Genomic DNA, 12,543 nt, shown 5'->3' on the forward strand with positions numbered 1-12,543 from the left:
CCGCCCGGAGCAGGGTGCGGGGTCACTGGGGACGACGGCCACGGAAAAGGCGGCGCAGGAGTCCAGCACTGGCTGGGGAGGACAGTTCTGTAGACCCAGAGAATGACAACCTTGACACCCCCTCTCAGTTCGCAGCCTCGGGGACCCGACAGGGGCTGCCAGACTCTCTGGTCGGATCGTGGCTGCTTCAAGAATGTTCCTTGAACTGGGTCTCTACCCGTTTGTGGATCAAGCGACCACTGAGTGGCTGGGACGAGTGTCGGTGGAGGGAACGTGGGAGGATGGACCAGACTAGAAACCAGCCGCCCCTCCCCCGCCCCCCGCCCAGCAGGAGTGCACAGACTGCCCCCTCCCTGCCTTGACTCACCATGACATGACGACTGGGCAACAGACACACCCGCCGCCCACCCCAGGGGCCCGGAGCCGGCCCCCCACGGAGGCTACCTGTGGGCAGTGGTACCGCACACCTGTGCCGTGGTCCTTCACCCTCAGGAGTGTCTCAGGGTCTGTGGTAACGTTACTGGTCACTCCTCCTGTGGGGGTCACTCCTCCTATGGGGGCCCCTCCTGGCCAACAACGGCTGCTACTCACCCTCAAAAGAGGCCAGAAACCCATTTAACAAGGGACACGAGTCTAATTAGGAATTAGGGCTAACTCCTCCCCACACTCATGTGTTTATCTTTTGGTTCTGTGTAATCCTCACTTGTAAATTGTATTAACCCTGGGGGTGGTGCTGCAGAGCCCGGGGCCAAGGACAAGCCTGCCCGGGGGGCCCCCCCACCCCCTGCCTGCCGGCCGGGCCCCTCCTCGTCATCAGAAACAGAACCAGCATTAATCGGATCTATGGGACAGAAAGCTTCCAGATCAGAGAACTGAATTCCCAACCAGCCAAGTACAAAAAGGGAGGAAACAAAAATAATCCCGGGACAGAACCTTCAGAAGAGCAGAGGTCTCCTCATAGGAAGCTACCCCGTTCTCCAGCTCCAGCAAATAAAGTCAGCCCCGGACCTGGGGTCTGGGTTTCCGCACGGCGCCCTGCCAGCTGCCACTATCAGGTGGGCGCCGCCTTGTGGGGGTCGCTCCCTGAACTCCGTGGCATCACCATCGGCCCCCTGCTCGAGGTTGTCACCTGCAGACAGTACATCGGTGTCTCGCCCTCCAGACGGAAACTGGGGTCCTGGAGCTCACAGGCCCCGTCTACGATCCCAGCCTCGTGAGGGGCCAGGCTGGAAAGGGGCGTCGGGAGCCCAGGCGGGCGTGGTCTCCGACTTGGCACCTCCCCGCGTTCACCGCGAGAACTGGTGGGCACTCCCATCGCGACTGCGCACAGGGTCCGAGTGACTCGCCGTAAGTCAGCTCGTCATTTACGGCTACAACGAGCGGCATCCCTTTAATGGAAACGACCCGTTTTCCACTTAATTTACAGACCACCGTGTACATTAGCAGCCGCGGCAGCCTCGCCTCGCGGAGACGCAGCCGGCTCTGGCGACCTGCTTCCCTTGTTTGCTGCCAGGCCCCCACCGACGGAAGGGACTGTTCGTCAGTGTGGAGAGCAGAGGGGGCAGAGCCGCAGCAAAAGCAGAAGCATGTTCTCCCCTGCCCGCCCCCCGCCCCCGGGACAGCCCGGCCCGGGCGCCGGCCATGCTCACCAGTAGAAATAATAGGCCAGAGCCACGGCCAGCAGGGCGGCGCAGACCCCCCAGAACAGGCAGGCCGAGTAGCTGGCCAGCATCTTCGGATCCTTCTGGAAGTCGGTGAGAGGAGACTGGCAGCGGGGGCGGGTCAGCCTCCAGCCGAGGATGCGAAGTGGGATTTCGGCCAGGCCCACACTGCCCGGGCCTCAGCCACCCAGAACATCTGCCCCGCAAGGAGGGGACACCACTTCTGGATGCCGCCTTCCCAGCAGCGGCCTGCGGGTCTCGCGGCCAGCGCAGATGCACACGGAACTCTGGAGCCCCACAGAAAATGCGGGCCTCTCCTCGGCCCCGGCGGGGGCTCTGCGGGCGCACACTAATCCAGTAATCGGCTTGCAGCCTGGAGCCGTCGTAAGCAGGTGGCGTCACGGGGTTTGGCCAGGAGACAGGTCAGCGGGCCCCCCCCCGCCCCCAACCTGACTGCGGATGGAGGGAACACGCAGGAACCCCGACAGCACGACGCCCCCAGCCCCGCCCGGCCTGGTGAGCTAGACGGGCGGGCCTGGCTCGGCCCCCGGGCTGGAAAGGTGACAGGCATAGGTCCTCTATGCGGGGCTGGGTCCGGGCTCACGGGCTCCCCAGACCCCTACCCGGACGCCAGGCCACACGTGCCACCCAGTTCCAAGTCCGGGCGCTGGGTGCACAGCCGCTCCGGCACCGTCTCTGCAAAGAACCGTGGGGAGGAGTTGCCCCTCTTACTCTTGGGAAGGGTGTGGAATGAACTGGATGAGGGAACCTGGGGGCTGCCGTCCTCTGATGCCTCCCCAGCCTGCGATGTCTGAACCTGCAACGAGGGGCCGAGGTGACATGAGGTGACCCGGGGCAGAGGTGGCCCACGGGAAACCCGTTCTCAGGGCACAGACGCGCGAGGAGTGGCGGAAGGCTTTCTGAGGGCTCTTCACGCTGTACTGGGATGGAACGGCAGTCGTTATGCCGTCCACCTTTGTGGCACTCGGCACAAAACACCGTCTTCCAAACTGGCAGCTGCCCCGCTGCTGCCTGCCTGGCCCCCTCGCAGCCCTGCGCCCTGCACGGTGGGGGCACCCACAGCTGGACAAGCCTGCTCGGGCCCCGAGCTCCACAGTGAGTCTGCGGGGTGTGAACATCCCCGAGTGACCTGAGGCAGCTGACCTGGGGCCTCTGGACAGGCTCTGTAAGGCTCCTTCTAGACGCGTAGTCCTGCCATTCCAGCCTCTGGCTCCCGGCCTAAGAAGTTACCAGGCGAGGAGGCAGTCATCACTCGTCCACTGAGCCCACGGGCGGGGCTCCAAGCACTGCCCAGCACAGTCCCACTGGCTAAGGCTTTCCAGCCCTTAATCCCTACAGCAGTGGAGGAGCTGCTGGGCTGGGAGGCCAGCTCCCGGAAGACGCGCGGAGCCCCAGGAGGGGACGCACCTCTGCCTTCCCAATGAGTCATGACACAGCCCTCCTCCCCCAGAGCTGCCCAGTGACCTACGTCCGCAGAACAAGCCCCCAAAGTCGGGCAGACGCAGCCTTGAGACCCTGGGGTCCTGGGTGCGTCTGCTCGTGGGACGGCAAGGATGCTGCCCGTGAGGTTGTGCCCTGTCACTGAGCGGAGGGCTCTCCCGGGTCTCCAGGGAAGGCGGCCGGCACCCTTGACCTGATCCTTGACCGGCAGCACCTGGACTCAACCTTTCCCCTGAGGCCAGTTACCATCTGAAAAGCTATTTGGGGGGCTTCCCTGGTGGTGCAGTGGTTAAGAATCCGCCTGCCAATGCAGGGGTCACGGGTTCGAGCCCTGGTCCGGGAAGATCCCACATGCCCCGGAGCAACTAAGCCCATGCGCCACAACTACTGAGCCTGTGCTCTAGAGCCCGTGAGCCACAACTACTGAGCCTATGTGCCACAACTACTGAGCCTGTGCTCTAGAGTCCATGAGCCAGAACTACTGAGCCTGGGTGCCACAACTACTGAGCCTGTGCTCTAGAGTCCATGAGCCACAACTACTGAGCCCGGGTGCCACAAATACTGAGCCTGTGCTCTAGAGCCCGCAAGCCACAACTACTGAGCCTGTGCGCCACAACTACTGAGGCTGTGCTCTGGGGCCTGCGAGCCACAGCTACTGAAGCCTGTGCACCTACAGCCCGTGCTCTGCAACAAGAGAAGCCACCGCAGTGAGAGGCCCATGCACTGCAATGAAGAGTGGCCCCTGCTCACAGCAACTAGAGAAAGCCCGCGCGCAGCAACGAAGACCCAACACAGCCAAAAATAAATAAATAAACTTTAAAAAAGAAAAGGCTATTTGTGAGGACTTCCTGAGCCCCACTTGGCTCTGCCCTGCTCCTGAAAGACTCTCCAGGCCTTCTCCACGCGCAGCCAGAACTAACTGCTCGTCTGAAGCGAAATCAGGCCACAGCCCGCCCTGCTGCCACTGCCAGCATCCCAACGGTCACCTTCGATTCCAGGCCTTGGGGACGCTCCCAAGTCCTGTCCTGTCCCCAGCCTCCTGCTGCATTCTCAGGGCTGGAGCCAAGCTCGGGGGGCAGGCGGGTGGGTGACCGGCGTGGGGTGGGGTCCCTGCACGCCCCACGCAGACTCCTCTGAGCCCGTGTCCTCAGACCGCATCCCCAGGGGCTCCTCCAGGGGCTGTGCCATGTCTGCTTCTCCTCTGTTCTGCGCTGGACTCTGGACCCTGGGGAGCAGTGACGGGCCTGCCCTCGGCCCCGGGCCTTAGATGGTCCCTCGGGCCCAGACTCTCCGGCCACGTGTCGGGGACAGAACGGAACAGTCAGGCTGAGCCCACTGGTCCCTTGCCTGCCAAGTCCCGGCTTGGGGAAGGCGGCTCACTGGCAGATGCGGGCCTGGCCCTTGCCCTCCTTTGGGGTCTTCAGCGCGTCCTAGAGAGAGCCCCCAGGGAGAGGTGCGCAGCACACACGTGCTGTCACTGGGCTCCGATCCCTGCGCCCCGCCCCCGCTTCCCGGCTGAGCCTCAGTTTCCCCCACTGTAACGTGGGAGTGATCCCGCTACTACGTCAAGGTCCCCCCGGGGAAACGCCTGTCGCAGCAAATGCCAGAGGCGCTTCGCGCTTACGGTGACATCGTCATTGTGCCCAAATCGTTTCCTTTGGAGGCAACAGATCAGCAGAGATTAAAGACATACCCGAGGTGTCTCTCCAGGCTAGAAGCAGGAGGGAAGCAAAACCTCAACCCTGGTTTTGGCTGCGCTGACCACGTGGGACATGGGGACTGCAGCAGGTTTTTATGACACCCTTTACGTGATTTGCGTAAAACACACCAAACCTAGAACGTTCAGTAACTTGGTTTTATTTATTTATTTATATTTATTTTTTTATTTTTTTGCGGTACGCGGGCTTCTCGCTGCTGTGGCCTCTCCCGTTGCGGAGCACAGGCTCCGGACGCGCAGGCTCAGCAGCCATGGCTCACGGGCCCAGCCGCTCCGCGGCATGTGGGATCTTCCCGGACCGGGGCACGAACCCGCGTCCCCTGCATCGGCAGGCGGACTCTCAACCACTGCGCCACCAGGGAAGCCCGGTTTTATTTATTTTGAATTAAAGGTTGGCATAGGAATTTTGGCAAAACCCTCCTCCTATAAGCAGCGTTTCTGCTGAATGGAGACTCGCCGTGCGGGGCCTGTCTGCGCTTGCATGGCTGTGCGTGGCTGGGACCCATGGAGGGAAGCGTCCTCTCCGTCCTCTGCTGAGAGCGGCCCACAGGCCAGCGTCACTCGCTATAACTACTCGGGTTTGGTTCTCCACGTCTCTTCTTTAAAGTTAAGGAGAACAAATACTACACAAGAAAATGGCACAGGAATATAATGGCTCTATTTCCCTGGACCTGAAAATTATTGATTTATACAGAGTATTAAAAGACCAGGGAGAATGTTGCTAGAATTTCCTGGCGGTTTCTGTACGGCAGCAACCTAAAAGGAATGCTTTAAAAACTTGGTGAAGGGCTTCCCTGGTGGTGCAGTGGTTGAGAGTCCGCCTGCCGATGCAAGGGACACGGGTTCGTGCCCCGGTCCGGGAGGATCCTACATGCCGCAGAGTGGCTGGGCCCGTGAGCCATGGCCGCTGGGCCTGCGCGTCTGGAGCCTGTGCTCCGCAACGGGAGAGGCCACAACAGTGAGAGGCCCACGTACCACAAAAAAAAAAAAAAAAAACTTGGTGAAACCTTTCTTCTGACTAGATGACTCTTCTCATGACATTTCCACGTTCCCTTTCTTACGCGGCTCAGCAGAACTCAAGGTGTAACTAACTATTCCTGCTTAACTATTAGTAACCATTACGCCCATCACACACGGGCACATGTGAAGAATATGCAGCTATTATTGTGTAGCTTCAAAGAGCAGCCCTCTTTGTCATCCCCGCTGACCCCCCTCATCCAGCAGGGTACCCCACACTGCCTGCCGACGGTGGCGGACACCGAGGACCACAGGCCGGCTGGCAGGGCCCGCGAGGCAGCAGGCGAGGTAGAGCCCTAACGAGAGGCAAACCCCTTCCCTGGTATCCGCAGGCCCACGAGCTCCTGACCCAGGAACAAGGAGCCAAGAGTTAAGCGGAAAGGAGACCATGCCGAGACACGTGGGTGGGCGGTCACGGGGGCCACGCCAAGGTCACGCTAACTGACGGTACTGTACAAGGATTACTCGCTGAACGATCACCGTACTGCTGCCCACTCCAGAGAATTCTGCCCAAGGTCACCAGGATTTGAAACCTGTTTGGTCAAGGTGGGCTCTGAGCACATCGCTGCCCCCTGCCGGCCGGTCCAACCCAAGACGCCCCAGGAACGAGCGAGCTGGGCTTATCCTGTCTCCTGCAGTCCCCAGGGGCCGGGGTGTCCTGGAGTTGGTCCCCACGTCTCCACGCCTCAGACGCTTGTTAAATGGCAGTCAGTCACCCTCCGGCCCAGTTTCCCCGAAGACACTGTGTCAATCCCAGCACCCTGGCTCAGGACGATGGGACCGGCGCACAGGCAGAAGGGCAGCGACGAGGCCCGGGTTTGGGGAGGAGAGGGCTCGGATTCTGCTCTGCTCTGTCCCAGGTGGCGGGCCTCGCGCTCCTGGAGTCTGCTGCCGAGATGCCGCCGGCCCGCTGCTGCGAGCCCGGCTCAGCGCTTGTTTACCCAGTTAGCTGGGCACCAGAGCTGGGGGAGACGCGTTGCCAAAAGCACTCACTCGTGGCTTCCGGGCCCCTGCAGGCCTTGCTGGGCTCCCTCCCACCAAGGACACCACCCTCCCCCCTCCCCGCCCCCCGCACCTCGTTCCCATGCCCAGGGCATCCCTCCCGCTGACGCCTGGACACTGAGCTTCTGGTGTCTGCAGGCAGCTCGAAACTGGAAAGGGCGTGAGTTTCTCGGTTTTTCTCCACCGGTCCCGGAGGAAGCAGGCAGCTGCGGCGTCTGCAACGCAAGCACTTCCCAGAGAAGATGCTCCGACCCACGCCCATCCACGCGTCCTGGAGGAGGGCCCGTCCACGCGTTCTGCCGGGAACCGGCCTGGGACACACACACGGTGGCACCTGGGGGGGGGCGACCTCCTGCCCTCTCACCTGGAGGTTTTATATTTCACTCAACCCGATGTGCCCTCCCACAGCTTTAAATACACGAATAAATACGTAAATAACAAAGATAAACGCCACGCGTGAAAAGCTCTGGGGTGAACAAGCCGGTGGTGGCAGAGGTCCCAGGAAGGAGGCCGCCGGGGCTCTCAGGGACCCACTGATACAACACCCTTCCAAACCAAACTGGGACCTTGGAGAACACAGGTTACTATGCAAACCAAACACGGGTAAACAGCCTGAGGCGTGAGCCCAGGAAAGCCAGGCCGGGTCTCCAGTGCTGCGGAGCAGCTCAGAACTCCCCCAGCACCGTCCGCGCAGCGGCAGTGACTCTGCAGCATCTGTGCGGGCCGGTCGGGTGAACTAGGGCAGAGGCGGCAACCACAGTAGGTGTCCTGGGAAAACTCTGATCCGCGGGGAGGGGGTCTAGATGAGCAACTCCCTCTGAGTCAGGGGGTCCGCCTGCAAAGCCTTCTAAGGACCAGGCTCTCTGGCCCTCGGCCACCTCGGGCGTTCAGATAATGGGGACACACTTATTTTTGTCGGGACTGGCTGGTAGGCCTTCCAAAGGCACTTACAGTTCAGTGGTAGGTGACGGTGAGGAAGACGTGCACAGAGCATGGACGCACCTGCAAGAACTACCTGGTGGCCCTTCGAGAAGCAAAATGACGGCACAGTAAGCAAGAGAACTGGCGTGTGGACGATTTCAGTTCATTATGAGATAACACTGCACAGCCCAGCATTCTGCGTGGAGTTTACACACACGTGTACACCCTTCTTAGTGAATCTCACAGCTTCCAGGAACTAGTACCACCCGTTTGAAACTCATCCCAGAAAGAAAACTCCTACAGGGAAAGCAATTTTTAAACAAAATGTCCTTTCAGTCATGAAACCTCTTTGAACAATTATCGTGATTCTTAAAATTCATACTAATCAGCTTGCTTTGTTCCTAACCATTTCAACTAAAAATCACTATTAAAATTTCTGTCTAACCTGCAGCTAAGTGACCGGCATACGGACGCCGCAGCCTGTGGGTCCCCGTTCCCAGGCAGGGCTGTACGTAACCCTCACTCAGGTCTTCACAACCTCCTGGTGAAAGTTACCCCAGTGCAAGAAAACAAGCACGAGAAGCTGTAAATGTCATAACGCCCCAAGCACCAAGGCTCTTCCCGCAATGCTTACAGATGTCGGAGCACAGGAACGAGCCAGGTGTCTACAACAAGGACGTGCCCAAGTGCCTTAATGCTTTGCATCCATTCAAATGACGTGTAGACAGAAACCCTGAAGCAGCCTGGGAAGGGTTCATCCAACCCTGGATGTATTCAGTGAGAATAAGAGCGAGCACACAGCAGCGCCGCACACAGTGTACCGCTCTTAGTGGCAGAATGCCTGCCCTGGGTGGGGGGCTGGGCAGCCTCTCACAGGAAGAGGAGGAGGGAGCTGGGCTGGACCCCAACAACAGTGGGGAGGGACTCCCCTCCCCTGTGCCCGTCCCCGTCCCCGCATTGCTCCCAGAAATGGGACGCACAGCCACCAACGTGCTCTGAGCTCCAGGAAGCGGCAAAGAGAAGGCCCTCCGAGGCTGCTGAGTGGAAGGGATGGAACCACGAAGCACGCCCTCACCTGCAGACAGGCCTCATTCCTCCCTCGGGGGCGGCTGCCCCCACCGGCCGGGTGGCTATCACACGAGCCTGCTGCGTCCACAGGTGGCTCGGCGGCCCGGCCAGTGGACGGCAGCTGGACGCACCGGCAGACCCGCCCGCCCCTGCCGCAAGCAGCAGGCCAGCGTGGGCCCCCCCACCCTCCCAGCTCACTGGAGGGGGAACCTGAGTTGTAGAATTTCAGGCCACACCCCTAAGACCAGCTGGAGTTCACGGTCCTGCCTGGTGACCGTGACCGCTGTTGTAGCTAGCGCCCTGCACGCAGGTCACCGTCCCTGGGCGTCCTGGCGGCTCTGCGAGTCTGCCCCCTCACTCTTCACAGCTCTCTCGGGACGCGGGCACTCCTAGGAGCTTCATTTACAGATGAGGGAACTGAGGTTCAGAGAGGTTAGGCAACTTGCCCAGCGTCACACAGTGAACATGCGGCAGAGTCAGGCCAGCTAACTGCAAAACCAGAAGTAGGAATCGCGTCTTAAACAGCAAGGAGCAAAAACCAACCAAAACGTTCGGGAAATGCCTATTTTTCCCACATCCACTGAAAGGCAGATTTCCCCTGGATCTGAGAACATCTGAGCCTCACAGCTGCAAAGACCTGCTAGTCTCTGCGGGGAGCAGAGAAGATGGGGGGGTAGAAGAAGATTAGAGAAGCAGCTTTGTTTCACCGACTCCTAAAACCAGGCCTGAGGGGCGGGGGGGAACTCCTTGGACCCTCCACTCAGCGGGGCACGCAAGGCTGCACCTCTCAGCCTGGGGGGAGAACGGCCCGCCCAGTTCTCCAGCTCCAGCGAAATGTTTCCAGTAGACAACACCCCGACTTCTGAACTCTGTTTTTTAAAAGATTTTGCAAATTAACAAGATTCTGTAAATGAGTAGGGAGTAATAAATTTTTGGCTGTAAAAATGTGAAACCATGCAGAAGTGCACAGTAAGAAGGGAAGTGTCTGCCACGGCCCCGTCCCACCCCCAGCCCGACGGCTGTGGAGTCTGGTGTCTCTTCTTCTGACGCTTGTAGTTTTCAAATGTGGTGATTTCAAACAGTCACACTCTGTGATACTGTGGCCTCTGTAACTTGTCTTTCTCCCTCCATGCTCTGTGCTATGGACTGAATGGTTTCGTCTCCCCCCGGATTCATCGTTGAAATCCCAGTCATTTCCAGTGGGGTGGCATTTGAGGTGGGGTCTTTGGGAGGTGATTAGGTCATGAGGGTGGAGCCCCTTATAAAAGTGACCCCAGAGAGCTCCCTGCCCCTTCTACCATGTGAGGACCCAGTGCCAAGTTGGCCGGCTGTGAACTAGGAAGTGGGTTCTCACCAGACACCGAATCTGCCAGCACCCTGATCTTTCTATTTTTTTTAAATTATGTCTTTATATTTATTTATTTATTTAAATTTTTATTTATTTATTTATGGCTGCATTGGGTCTTCGTTGCTGCGCGCGGGCTTTCCCTAGTTGCGGCGAGCGGAGGCTACTGTTTGTTGCGGTGCGTGGGCTTCTCATTGCGGTGGTTTCTCTTGTTGCGAAGCACGGGCTGTAGGCGCGCGGGCTTCAGTAGTTGTGGCTTGTGAGCTCAGTAGTTGTGGCTCGCGGGCTCTAGAGCGCAGGCTCAGTAGCTGTGGCATGTGGGATCTTCCTGGACCAGGGATCAAACCCGTGCCCCCTGCATTAGCAGGCGGATTCTTAACCACTGCGCCGCCAGGGAAGTCCCAGTACCTTGATCTTGAACTTCCAGGCTCTAGAACTGTGAGAATAAAGGTCTGTTCTCATCAGCCCCCAGTCTATGGGAGTCTGTCATAGCAGCCTGAATGGACTAACCACTATAGCAGAAGAGTCTTTCGGGTCAGTACACACCTCTCCTCTTCTGCAAAAGTAGTGGAGACCACAGAGAGCACTACCGGGGTTCGAACCCTGGCCTCGCCACCAACGAGTTGTGTGACCCTGAGAAAGTTAGGCACCTCTCTGAGCCTCCATTTCCTCATCTGTACAGTGGGGAAGACAAGATGACATGAGCGAATTGTGCAAAGTACTTGGGTGAGGGGCAGGTCCAGGGCCCAGCAGCGCTAGCATCAGCATCACCGATTTCATCCTTGTAAAGTCAGCTGCGGAGTATTCCATCGTAGGGACGCATTAATGGCCGGAGAAACGGCCATTCGGCCGGCGGAAGCAGGAGTGACAGCCGATCGGCCCCCTTCTCTCTCAGCAGACTCAGAGTCCGGCGCAGGCAAAGCGGGCTGGCCCAGGGAGACACCGTGAGCCCCACGTGTAATTTATATGTTCTACTTCCACGTTTAAAAAGTGAAAGGTGAAATTCACTTTAATGATGTCTTTTATTTAACCCAATATAGCCAAGATATCATCGTTTTAACATGCAGTCCATATTAAAAAGGCAATAACGAGATGTTGTGTATCACCCCTTTGTCTGGGTCTCTGAAGTCCGCGTATGTTTTTAATTCTCGCGGCCCCTCGGCTCTCAAGGGCTCAGCATCCGCGTGTGGGCCGCGGGATGCCACGTTGGACCGTCGGGCTCTGTTGTTCCTGTTACTCACATGACACTTGTGGCAGAAGAAAGCTCTTGACCACCCTGACCAGGGAGGCACTACAGACACAGAAATTAATCTGCTGTGACAGCCTGACGGATTCCAGCATCGAGTGGGAGGCACTGCAGTCGGGCACACAGGACGTATCAAAACAAGAACTCTAATGTCCCCGGCCCTTGCCCGTCTCCTGAAGCTCAGGCTTAGGACAGACAAACTGCGGGACCTTCCATATGTTAAAAAGGAGCAAATTTTCAAATTTCGAGGCCAGCCAAGGTGGGGAGGGGTCCCTGGATAAACAACTAACCCCACCCCACTCTTCTGCAGCCGGAGCCTAGGAAGAGGGGAGCCCACAGAGGGTGCAGAGTTGGAGACCGCGGGCCTGAGATGCGCGGCCCTGAACTCCCATCCTCTCTCCCCACAAGCGGGAAGGAGGAAGGCTCTGCTGGGGAGCGGCTCACCAGCCCCGCCCTCACCTGTGGGCTCCGGGCAACGGCATGCAGGACCGTGCCTCAGAGCAGGGTATGCACCGGAGTCCCAGGAGGTGGCTTTTATCCTGCCCTCAGCCCCGCCCAGTTGGCCAGGAAGGAGCTGCAAGGAGGCCGGGAGGGAGGATCCTGCTTCCTGCCGGGGTCCAGGGAGGGGCGCTTTTCACCAGTGACCCAAACTCTGTGCCCTACGAGCCAGGAGAGCAGGAGCGGCCAGGAACGCGGCCTGGGGCAGCCGCTGCAGGGCCCAGGGCAGAGGGAGCTGCTGCCCACGGCCGCTGGACCCGCCCCCGAGGAGGCGGGGGGCCATCCGGGAAGAGACCGTGGCTGGCGTCTCCTCCTTCTTCCTGTTGGAGACTGAAAGCTGGGGCCTGACCAGCCCCCCACACTGAAAGAAGAAGTACAGGTCAGCAGTGTAGCGCCGCCAAGGCATGGAGAGCAGTGAGGGGGGGGACAGAGAAACGGGGAAAGGCCGCCCGCTTTCCACCTAATTCAGCCCAAAGGTCAAGGGTACGCGCAGCTCCTGGAAAATGGCTACCCTGCGAAGTGGCGGAAGACACTGGACAGACGTCCTGCCAGGCGGGCCCGGCGCGGAGCACCGGCAGAAGCAGCATCTCCCGGCGGCACGTGGCTC

General features: G+C 59.3%; 1 protein-coding gene across 3 annotated transcripts in view; it reads right to left on the bottom strand.

Annotated features, from left to right (window-relative positions):
• AGPAT3 (1-acylglycerol-3-phosphate O-acyltransferase 3) overlaps positions 1 to 12,543 on the bottom strand; it is a 95,993-nt gene that overhangs the window by 44,382 nt on the left and 39,068 nt on the right. Inside the window, exon 1 of one of the 3 annotated variants that reach the window (XM_060297709.2) lies at positions 8,414 to 8,533. The exons of the other annotated variants lie outside the window; for them this stretch is intronic. The gene's annotated coding sequence lies outside the window, so the exon portion shown is untranslated. Of the gene's footprint in view, positions 1 to 8,413; positions 8,534 to 12,543 lie in introns of those variants that run through there. 3 annotated transcript variants of the gene reach the window in all.

Source organism: Globicephala melas, chromosome 4 (assembly GCF_963455315.2).
Source record: "Globicephala melas chromosome 4, mGloMel1.2, whole genome shotgun sequence".
Lineage (NCBI taxonomy): Eukaryota > Metazoa > Chordata > Mammalia > Artiodactyla > Delphinidae > Globicephala > Globicephala melas.